At 40.8% G+C, this 11,600-nt stretch overlaps 1 protein-coding gene across 1 annotated transcript in view; it reads right to left on the reverse strand.

The window, feature by feature from the left end:
• Positions 1 to 10,804, reverse strand: part of rreb1b (ras responsive element binding protein 1b) — a 29,042-nt gene extending 18,238 nt beyond the window's left edge. The window contains exon 1 of the mRNA XM_030773261.1: positions 10,613 to 10,804. The gene's annotated coding sequence lies outside the window, so the exon portion shown is untranslated. The remainder of the gene's footprint in view (positions 1 to 10,612) is intronic.
• Positions 10,805 to 11,600: the final 796 nt, after the last annotated feature.

Here is an 11,600-nt window from a genome sequence, read left to right on the forward strand (position 1 = left end):
AGGAGCAGAAGGACAGCTATGAGATGGGGGCTACATTGCTCCACAGACAGAGACTCACACGCTCAAACAGAAACAAGAAAGAGAGAGAGAGAGTTTTAACCTTTCACTAAAAGTCGATTTTATTGTAAAATCAGTATTTTGGCAATATTGTCCCATAGCAATCAGAGTGAGAGAGAGAGAGAGAGAGAGAGAGAGAGAGAGAGAGAGAGAGAGAGAGAGAGAGAGAAACAGAGAGAGAGAGAGAAACAGAGAGAGAGCCTCAAGTCTTACTAAACTGGTTCAGCAGCTAAGCTCTCTAAATTCAGTAAAATCCCATGGTTTGCTTCCTCTCATCTCGAGCTTCATCTAAGCCATTTCCTGTACATTTGTACTTCCACAAAAATGTACTTTAAGTCCTTCATTTAGTGCGATGCGTACTTGCGTTTTCTGATATTCCCTTGAGACCAAAGCAACTCAGAGAATAGAGGAAATATTTAAGAACTGCACATAAAAAGATCTGCATACAAATCACAAAAATACAGTTAACTGCATCAGCAAGTCACATGAACATACTTGTGATGTTTTAAGCACATGATGAGAAGTGTTAATATGTGTCAGAACTTCAAGGGAAGCAAATATGTACAAACACACACAACAGAAAGAAGATTACAGCAAGGGAGAAAAGTGTGTGTGTGTGTGTGTGTATGTGTATGTGTGCATGAGTGAGAGTAAGTGTGTGTGAAAGAGAGAGAGGTCTTTTCTTCACAGGATGGAGCATCCCTAAGGGGTTAATGTAGTGAGGCAGGGAGGCGGAGCATGGAGCCCCTGGCAAAGCAGCACTCAGCTGTCACTCCTAACAGGTGGCCCTGACATGACCTTTGGCTTCTTTTGCATACAGCAACCATTTTGTTTGAGGCATCACAGCCAGCAGTTCCAGCTTAAAACATGATGTCATACTGCGAACGCTAAGGAGGAGATTTTAAACAATCGTGATTCAGAACCAATGCAATGACAAAGATGGACAGATTTCCTCATTCCTCAACAGAAGCTCGGTTGAGGTATTAAAGGGAGAGGCTTTCACACCGGGTCAAACATAAGCTGGCTCTGCAGCTATGATAAACTACATCCACACCCTCCATTTCTGTGCAGTTAATTAAACCATAAACTTTTCAGTCATTGTATGTAGCCTGAGGTACTGCACTGAAAAAATCCTCAACAAGTCTCCATCTTCTTGAAATACAACAGAGAACAAAAAGTAATGCATCTCCGTTTTTACATAACATGGGTGAGGAGAAAGAGTGTGGTAGTGCAGAGGTATATAACAGGGTTAGAGGGATTGTCTCCCACTGTCACTGACAGCTGCCATCCAGAGTACAAACATGTACTGCAGTAGAGCAGGACAAGGGCCTGCTGAACCACCACCCGGTTTCCAGCACAGTGCATTCCAGGCTATTTAAAACTCAGCCCCAGCACAGATTTACCCAAGCGTATGCCTCAGTTCATTATTTCATAATCATTCCCTCTCAATCCTTCTCACCATTCCGTTTTTCATTCTTCCGCCTCTTTTTCAGGGCGAGCATTTTCTTTCTATCCCAATACTCTTCTACCGGTGCCGTCTAATTACACATACACAAAAAAGGATATGGTGTGACACGGTAGACGCGGACTGTCTAAGGGGGAGACAATACAGCGCAGGCTGTGAAGTGAAGTAGGTCAGAAAGTGGATTTGGCAGTGCATTATGTGTTTACGCACTCTGCCCCCCCCCCCCACAAAGCAACCCCCTCCCCCTGTCTCTACTGTCTCTACCTCCTCCAAGAGTCCTGCCTGCATGCCAACTCCCCTGGGTTACCTCCAGTCTCTAGGCTCCATTTTCCCCCACCCTGTTTTATACATCTTTTCCTTCAGTTTTTCTGAATCAATCCTCATCTATCCATCGGTCACGCCCTCTAGCCCAAACTCCTTCCTGTTCTAGCAGGGCTAGTGGCATACTTGTGTTCACCTGTGAATAAAAAATGACTGACTATTCAGGCTACATAATCAACTCAGCATTTCCAAGTGTGCTATATCTCATTACTTAAAGCATGAAACTGACTGAATTTTTTCATTTTTTTTTTAATCACTCAATTTCAATCTCTTTAGTACATTTAGGTAGATCAAGTCTTCATGACTTGCAAGTACATAGCAGGACTCCTGTTCAAAGTACAAGGGGCCCACATCATCAACCATGGTATCCATAGAAACCTCCATTCACTAGCTCATTCACACACTAAGCCATATCAAGCCCTGCCTTATGCCTACCCTGTCCAATCGTCATTACCGCACAGGACGATGTGTGCTCTCTGTCGCCAATCCAGTCAGAGCAGTCTGATTATAAGAGGTAAAAGGCTAAAACCGCTAAAAAAGGCTATGTGTGGGGGGTTGGGGCCGGTCTTTGCAGGAGGATATCCATCTAGCATCGAGAAAACAAGCCTCAACACACAAAATACATACGCTGTACATAAAGTAGAAAAGTGTCGCTGACATAGGAGTCGTGCTGCATTGGAAAAGCTGCAGTACAGGGGTGGAGCTTCAGTGAAAAAAAAAGCTCGTCGAACACAACCTGTTACTGAATAAGAAAGCAATTCAACTAAAGCAGGAGGGGACAGCGTTGTAACTGCATTTCGTACAGCAGGCTCCTTAGAGTCGGCCAAATTGCCTTTTTTAGGAAACCACAAACGTACAGTGGTTGCATGCTACTGTATTCACAAAAACGTCAAAATACTTTGTCCTTTAATAAATACACACTGTTGCAATATATATTTCATGTAAAGTATACTGAAAATTTTGCAGCAGAAGCCAAATTGACTGACTGCAATTTCCATTCTTCATGGGCAGAGTTCGCCTCAACCTGTGTGGTAATCCCTGAGAAACACTGGTTGACTCATAATCTTATGTACTTTGCCCTGGTGAGCACACACATGAGATTTAAGGACAGGATCTACAATCAGTTCATTACTTTACAATAAGGACAATCAAAGGCTGAGACAAACTACAGCTGGCTCATAAACTCAAGTAAGTCCTCTGAATCTTGCATCCTCAGCACAACAGGGCAAGTGTCATCAGGTAATTTTTCTCAGAGATAACCCATTCACTCCGTGAGGCCCTCTGCATTCATTTGTGGCCTGTCAGTCCGGTAAGCACAGCACTCAGCGGCATATAACTGTGCATGTGACCACAGTTCCATGGCTTTTATGTTTGCGTGTCCTGTCACAAGTTAAGAAACACAATCTGTCAGTAGGACTGTTAGATACATAAAGAGGTCATTACAAAGGGTCAAAGGGTAAGGAAAATGCATCCGGGGAGGCTGGACACACTATAGTCTAATATTGCACTGTCTTTATTTTGGTGGTTAACATGCAAAAGTGCTGTCTCTTCGGTTATGTCTTCTTCTCGATTTTGTTCACCGTTAAGACTAAACTAAGGCATCCTTGCATGTAACTGTGGCATTACAAAAAAAGATCTGGTCTTCCTTTTGGTTGCTTTTGCACTCTCACTCTGTAACATTTCTCTAGATTAGGAGAACACGTCCTATACTCTGTGATAAGAGAGTTAATATTTACTGCAACCCTAGGATGAACCAGGCTACTAAAGAGCCAGGAATGACCTTTGCCTTGTTTCCATGTTTTGTTTTCTTTGCCCTTTTCCCTTAGGATTACTTGTTTCTCTGGCAAGCCAATAAACCTCCCTCTCCTGCACATATTTATTCATTTTTTCAGAGAGTGCAAAACTACTAACCAAGAAACCTTCCTTGATTTTACAATTCATCTGTTTTCTAACAGTGCAAGGGACCTAGGCTAGAAACATGATGTCTTCAGAAAGAAAGCTAAGTGGCAGGATTACTGGCCAAGCCTTTGACCAACAAAAACAGGTTATATACAGTGCTCTTCCACACAGATCACTTGTTCACATTTGTCCAGCCTTCATACCTTGTCTGAAAACAATGCAATCTTGTACCCTGCAAGTACCAACAGGGAAAGCTTTAAAAAAAAGTTCAAGCCGACTCAAGCTGATCCCCAAAATACAATGAAAACTAAAATGTACCAAGTGGAATCCATTAGCATCTCTCATTTCCTTGTTTTTTTTTCCAACTCCTCTCTTTACCACTGTTTTTGAGGAAAACATGCAGGTACAGAACACTTAGAAATGAAGAGAGACAGAGAAAAAGTTTTGCTGCACTCAGACACTGAGAGAGAAAAGTGGAAGTCAGAATATACTGTGTGGTGCTCACTATTAAGATCTGCGTGATGAGCAGAGTAGAACTCTGCTCCCCAAAGACAACACTTGCATTGTATCAACTCAGCTATGCTCCAGAAATGCATGTCTATTCATGTATTTATTGTAAGAAAGGTCTTTGAAGGCAGTTGTTACACTTAATTTCATTTTGCACAAAAATGCCAAAAGCCTGATCTGAGAGACATTTCCATTACTTTAAGACATCTTGCACAGTACATAAAAAGGGCTAAAAGGTTTGACACTGGAACATGATTTTTATGAAGAACCACAAAACTGCCAAATTACCCTCATTTGATTGTTTTTTTTTTTTTTTATTTTAAGTTTTGGTAACCTGAAATGTGACTGGAAGCTGGGAGGCTGTTCCAGAGAGTCCTTCAAAAACGATTCAAAAACATCTGTTTCCCATTGTGGATCCCTTACAGAGATACAGAGGAGTATCTGTCCAACCCGTGAAAATCTTCTTTGAGAATCCCCTCTTGGCTGTTATAGCCAGTGTGGCCACTGTGCCAGAGACTGCAAAACGCAATATTCAAATGGGTCGGTTTCACCAAAATTTTGTGGTCATCTGAGTAACTCACAAAAATATAGAACATTGAACAAGGAGGGGCTCTACGAAATTGCCTTGCTTGTAAAACAGTTTTTCCTCTCTGCTGACTTTACAATGTACTTAATCTTAGAGCCTTGAGGACCAGAGACACTGCACTAGAATTTAAACAGCACAAATGAAAAAAAAAAAGTATGTTACAAATGCCATACACGATTTTAAAAAGTACCAAGAAAATATACTAACAACAACATACGCTCAGCTTATGAAACTGTAGCTGTACACTTCATATACAGAGCTAAGATATTACAGCATGATGATTGTAAATGAGAGTGGGCGAAACATGTTATCTCTACACACACTACTGTACCATCCATCCATACATTGCGCTTAGTTATCTCGGTTGAGCAGGCCCTCTAGCAAAAAGAACAAAGACTGCTACATCTGGAGAAACAGGTTCCACGATGCTTCTCCTGAGTCCACCATCCTCCCCCATCTCTATCCCTCTGCCTGATTATCTCCTTTTTACCCCTCCCATGAATGCTCTCTGATCTTGAAAAGAACAATAACTGAGGTTCTGGAGGCCTATCCACCCTTGCCCTTCAACACAAGAAGTTATCAAAAAATCCACATACTTAGCAACTGCCAGCTAACAAAACTGTTGAGTCAGCAACGAAGCCAGGTTGGGAGAAAGGGGGCGGGGTGATACAAGGGAAGGGTTGTAATACGAGGGAAGGGTTGCAATGGAAAGCCTGTGTTACTGTGTATAACTCATCCTTTCTCACCCCACACACACAAACAAAGCACATCAAGAATGACCAAAAATGTCAGGGTTAAAAGGTTAAAGTAGTTCATTGAATGGGTTCCGTCTTCAGCGGCCTAATCCTAAAAACAAGTTCACTCTAAATTGAAGTTGCAGAAAGATGTCATTGCCCCCATTTTGAAACTTCCTCCATTTTCCATTTTGTCATTTACATCCCATCTTTGAACACCATTGCAGCTTTTACAACCTCAATCATATCCTTCCCTTTATTAACATTCATAATAAAGCAATAAAGACTGTGACATTGAGATTTCCAGTACATAGGACTCAGACAAGGAGTAACTAACCAAATTTCACTTTAGACAGAGAATCTCTGTTTTAGCTTTTGCTTACTTATTTAGTCTAGGACTGTACATCATTCAAAGAACTAGCCCTGACTGACTGACCTTCGTCCCTCTTTTATTTTAATCTGAGGAGGAACTAAAAAAGTTCATGATAGAATAAAGATGGATAGTTCGACGTTAAGCTGGAATGTGAACATTACGCTCTTTTCAAGCTAACAAGATGCTAGAGCAGAGTATGTGAGGCATATTTGCAGGAGAAGGAGCTACTTTAGAGTTCACACTTGCTACAAAAAACACACACTCCTCGATGTTTCTAAGGTACCATAATTCACTTTACACCTCGGGACTTAACCAGACCTCCCATCCCCAGCTAGGCAAGGGGAACATAATCTTATCTAAAATAGACAGGTTAAAAATAGCTCCAGAGCGAAACAGGATGCCCATCTACACCCCTGGATAAGTGAACAGAATACCCATCACATAGGGGGAAAAGGCTCACTGAGGTGACAGAGGTGTCCCTATATCTAACTGCTGCTCCATTTAAATGATTAGGCAACAGCAGATGAGGGCAAATTAGGATATTCCCCACAAATTAAATTGTGTAATTAACCTACAAAGACAAATAAATGAACCTAATTATTAATTCTAAATGCAACAGAAGTCTCTTTTGAAAGCTCATATGCTCAGGGGATAATTTCCTTAAGCCCGTCAAGGAACCTATGCCAAGATCTTACAGGTCTGTGAACTGAGAATACCAAACGGTACAGTCTGACACACCTGTTCTAAGTGAATTTGCAGATTCATGCCAGATGTGACAAGTGAAAACAGTGAGTTGATTTAATGGATTGACAGGTGGTGAAAGGCAGCTGTCTCAATCAAAACTCCCATTGACAAAATTTCACAGAACTAAACTTCAAACACTGAGGGTTGGGTCAATGGTAATATTCAGTTAATGTATAACTATACAAGGAAAAGGTACCGGAATAAACTGATGGTTATGGATCCATTGTGCAGCCAATACAGTTAAGTGCTGTTTACACAAAAAAACTGCTTTTAAGCTCAAAAGCTTAAGAATAGATAACAATTCCAAGGATCAAGTAAGGAATGCATATGTAATCGCACTTAACTGTTAACCAGACAAGAACGTAATGACAATTTATAAAGCAACCGCAATGCATGTCCATTTTCTCTGTCCTATGTCATGGGGTAGTACAAGTATCTGTTATAAGACAGAGCTGGTCCACCAAAAGCCACCCCAACAGCTGTAATGTGCTTTGGCATAGATACTATAAGTGTTCGGGACTTTGTTGGAGGGATGATACCATTATTCCATGAGAAATTCCTGTATTTGGTGCTCCAAAGACAATCATGGAAAACATTGTCTCAGGAGATGCTCCAACATCTACTGGTTTTTATATTCCGTCCACCATGAATAATTCAGCCAGGTAAAGAAAACACTCCCTACTACCTACCTACTGCAGTCTCCTCTCTCAGGGAAAAAAAATACACTCCCAGTCTTGGAGAGCTGTTCGGTTTGGTTGAGACTTGAGAACTGGGACAGCTAAGACACACAGCTTACATCATTTTCATGCACATTAAAGCAGTCAGTGACTGCTTGCGCCCACTGATGGGTCTGACCAGTCTCTGGAAGAGACCACTCTCATAACGCTAGAAACACTTCATCATACACTAAAAAAGATCACTCAGATTTTATTGGTCATTACTTTGCGCTCTAAGGGATTGAGTGGCCCTAAACCATGCCAGGAAAATGCACCACTCACCACAACAGAGCCACTGGACCCCTTCACCATGGGAAACATGCAACTAGGTCTGTAGGTTTCTTGTGGGATGTGCCACACATGCATTTGTCTACTTATCGAGGACCTTGTGAAGAACAACTATTCTGACCATACAACTTTTTTTTGTGTGTGCCACTCAGCAGAACACTGCCTATATTTCTTGCGCTACTCACAAATGTACAGTTTTAGATGTAATAAGGGGTTTATGCGCTGCAACATCAATGTTACTCACTGTGAAGTTCATGTTAGACTGTTCCTGTTCAAACTGCCTACTCGTGCTTGAGACTGATATTTGCAGTTAGCTAATTAAGAGCTGCTTGTTTATTTGGTTTTGAATCAATGCAAGGACATCACAGAAGAGGAGTATGCATTTTTGACTACAGTTTGCCCAAGCTGGTGTCTTTCCCTCAGCATTTTGTGAAACATTAGCAAGTTGTTAAGCAGTCTTCATGACTGAAACTTCTGCCAAACGTGCCCTCACAATCAGCCCTCTTTCGTCGTCAACAGATCTGAGATCTCATTCTCTCGCCATGGCAGCCACAATAATGGGTGACTGGGCTTGCCTTGTATTTTTGCACATGACTCTAAGCTTTTTGGGGGATGTAATTGCTTTCTTAACTCAAGAACCACACCTGTGTGGAAACACCTGTTTTCAATATACGTTATATCCTTAATTTATGCAAGTGTTTCCTTTATTTTGGCAGTTACCTATATATTAGAGGGAAATGGAAACTTAAAGCAAATCTTTGTTAGATAATACTTATATTGTGGATGCAGTGAATAATAAAATTACATTAGACACTCATGAGTATATAGTAATATATGCGCAATATTGTGTAAAAACTGTCCAAGTGAAATATCAGTTCATTATTTAGGCATTTGAACCCCTGTTTTGTAATTTAAAACAAACTCACTAAAGATTTAAATAATCAAGTAGGTCTTTATGATGATATCACATTAAATGGCTATCTACCTATCTGTATTTTCATGAATATAAACACTTCTTTTTTGAGCTAAGATAAATCCTAATGTTGCTTATTAGTATCCTCAGCAGTCCTGATGCTTATAATGACCTTTCTCTGCTTATCCCCAGCCGACACCCTACAGAGAACAGAGAGGATTATGCCGTAGTCCTCTAGTGGACCATTCAGTGAAACATGTCTTTGGATTTTCAAAGTGCCTCTGGCTTTACACATCTGATTCGCACTGAACAAACAGTTCTCCACCCAACATCAACCTCCATTGTGTGAGCAGTCTTTTCACTGGTGCAAAAGAGAAAATGAGCTGAAAAAACCCTCAGTCTTGTGTCACAAAATTTTGTAAGTTAATGAACTGAGTAAGTAGAGGGATTCTCTTTTAATTTAAAACAACTTAAAAATGTGTAAACATGTGACAACCTCAGAAAAAAACTCTGTTTAAAAACGGCATCTAACCATTCAAAGAAGTTTACCCTTTGTGGAAGAAAGTAATTACCAGTTCCTTTTTGACTTAGTTGTTCTTTGTAAAATGATGTAAACAGTTGTCAGTGACAGTGTAGCCTATTAGTATCCTTATGGGTCTACAAAGAGGTGTTAGTACATTCAGCTACATAGTAATCTATTAACCTCTGTGTCATCTGCTTCTTTAAGGATGACAAGAATGTCTAAAGCACTGATATCAATGATTATGTCAGGGACCACAGTCTCTGAAGCTGCTGATGGGGTGATGGAATTTCACACAGTGTTGTAATGTACTGGCAGTCACTCCAGTTTTCTTATGTCATCTTAGCATTTCCCTTTAAACAATTTTAAGCCTTCAGTCTCTTAAACTTAAATGCATTCCCTCATGTAAAGCATCCAAATATACAAACCAACACAACAGACAGAGTAAAATTTGTAGTTGAGTAAATCTGTGTCGGATGATTCTGCCTCTCGTGGCCTCCTAGAAACTAGTGTAGAATTTCGTAATGGAATGTGAACTGCTCATCCGGATCTGCAGTTCCTTCAGACTCTCTGAAGACCAGCGATAATAGGGGGAAGATGAAATTCGGGAGGTGCAAGAATGAGGAGAAACACTGTTGTGATGCATCAAACTAAACTGAGGGAAGTGGTTTCAAAGCTGCTATTTTGCCTAAAACGGTGCATCACTGTTGTAACGACAAATACCTGTGTCTAAAGCAATCAACAAGCACTCTGTTCGAGCCTCTAAGAATGAATCTTCTCTTTGAATGACTATTGGTTTAATACGCACTATTTTGCTATACTCGCCCTCTCTGATGACACGCGCCGAATAAAACGACATCTGCACAGACTTCCTCATTGGAGACAACTTTCTGCCCATACTTATCCCCTTGTCAAATTGGCAAGCGGAGGTCTATGGATAGGATAATCATAACTTTAAGTTCTTATGACATAAATCAACTACAGATACCTCAAAACAAAACAGTAAAGTCTAGAGGGGAAAATGTCCCAGCAAGGTCAAAATAGAAAGGGACGCGTGTTCACCCCCACGCGTTGACTCCGATCAAAGTACAAAGATGTGGATGCTTCGTTAGGACGAAGAAATATTAACTTTCGGCTGGTTGTTGCATCCGAATAAAAGTTCAAACTGATTTGTCCCCTACTATAGACCGTAAGAATTAGCCAACACTGTCGTGAAGTAAACAAGCGTAATTACAACTTAGGTTGTTAAAAATACTACATGTGCGCGAGGTAAACGCAAATTCCTGAACTCAGGCGGTCGAACCATGGATGAGAGAGTGAAACTAGGAAGCACAGTAGTGCGGTTAAAACCCCCCGAACATCAGCACATCTTCGATCAAAAAGTACAAAACTTTGACGATCGAACAAAGTTGGCGTTGTCGAGATTAAAAATGTCAAATATCACCTCAAAAAGACTTCGTAATGCTCTTTAGGACAAGAAGCTACTTACGTTTGACTTCGCTGGGGTTGGGCTGCATGCGCCGTGACATGGTGATGATGGTGAAAAGAGATGATGGACTTTGAGAAAAAAAAAACTACAAACTTGTTCCGGAGACCGAGCAAAATGGCGTTTTCGAAGATGTACAAAGTTCGTTAACTAACTATTTAACATCACTTTATGTCTGTCTCTTTTTAATATACTGACAATGCTCACGCAAACTACGGACGAGAGAGAGAAAAGTCACTTTTTTTCCTCTTTCTTTTAAGTACGTTCCTCAGCGCTGCTCACTAAACCTGATAAGTAGACGCATCACGTGTTGCTCCTAGTCTCCAAGGGGACGTGTTACTGAGGCTGCTGCCACTGGCGTTAGCTGTGAGCATCTCCACGGGAGGGGTCAGCATCGAGCAAGGGATGGAAAAGTTAGTAATATTATTGTACATTAAAATAAACAAATAAATAAAATACGAGAGGTGATGGGAGCTGCTCTGTTCTGAAAAAGACCTGAAATAAATCTTAAACACACACACACACACACACACATTTCTGAGTACACAGAATAAACACATAGACACACAGACACACACAGAGACACACAAACACGCACCAGTTCAATTTGGACATTTTAGAAGGCAAAACTATTTACAGGTAAATCTTCTGCTAAGGAACCATTACTTGTCCCTAAACATCTTTTGGCACAAAATAGGATGTGAGGACACCAAATATAAAATAAAATCAAGAGTCCCTTGACATGGTAACCTCTGATATATGAGCTCATCCTTTGTGAAGGTGGTGCAGTGCTCCACAGGTCTATGGCTCTGATGCCTCTACTGTAATAAGACAGGCACCTGTTAGTCAGCATAGTCCCAGAGAGTACATCATTTACTAAAATGAAATGGAGCCCTCATGATTAATACATGTGAAGACTGTTAAAAGGATCCAAACCAACTGAAGAGCTTCCAGACAGTTAAGATAATTTATGTTTTAAAGTGGTCTTCTC

The sequence above is a fragment of the Chanos chanos genome, chromosome 5 (assembly GCF_902362185.1).
Source record: "Chanos chanos chromosome 5, fChaCha1.1, whole genome shotgun sequence".
NCBI classification, from domain to species: domain Eukaryota; kingdom Metazoa; phylum Chordata; class Actinopteri; order Gonorynchiformes; family Chanidae; genus Chanos; species Chanos chanos.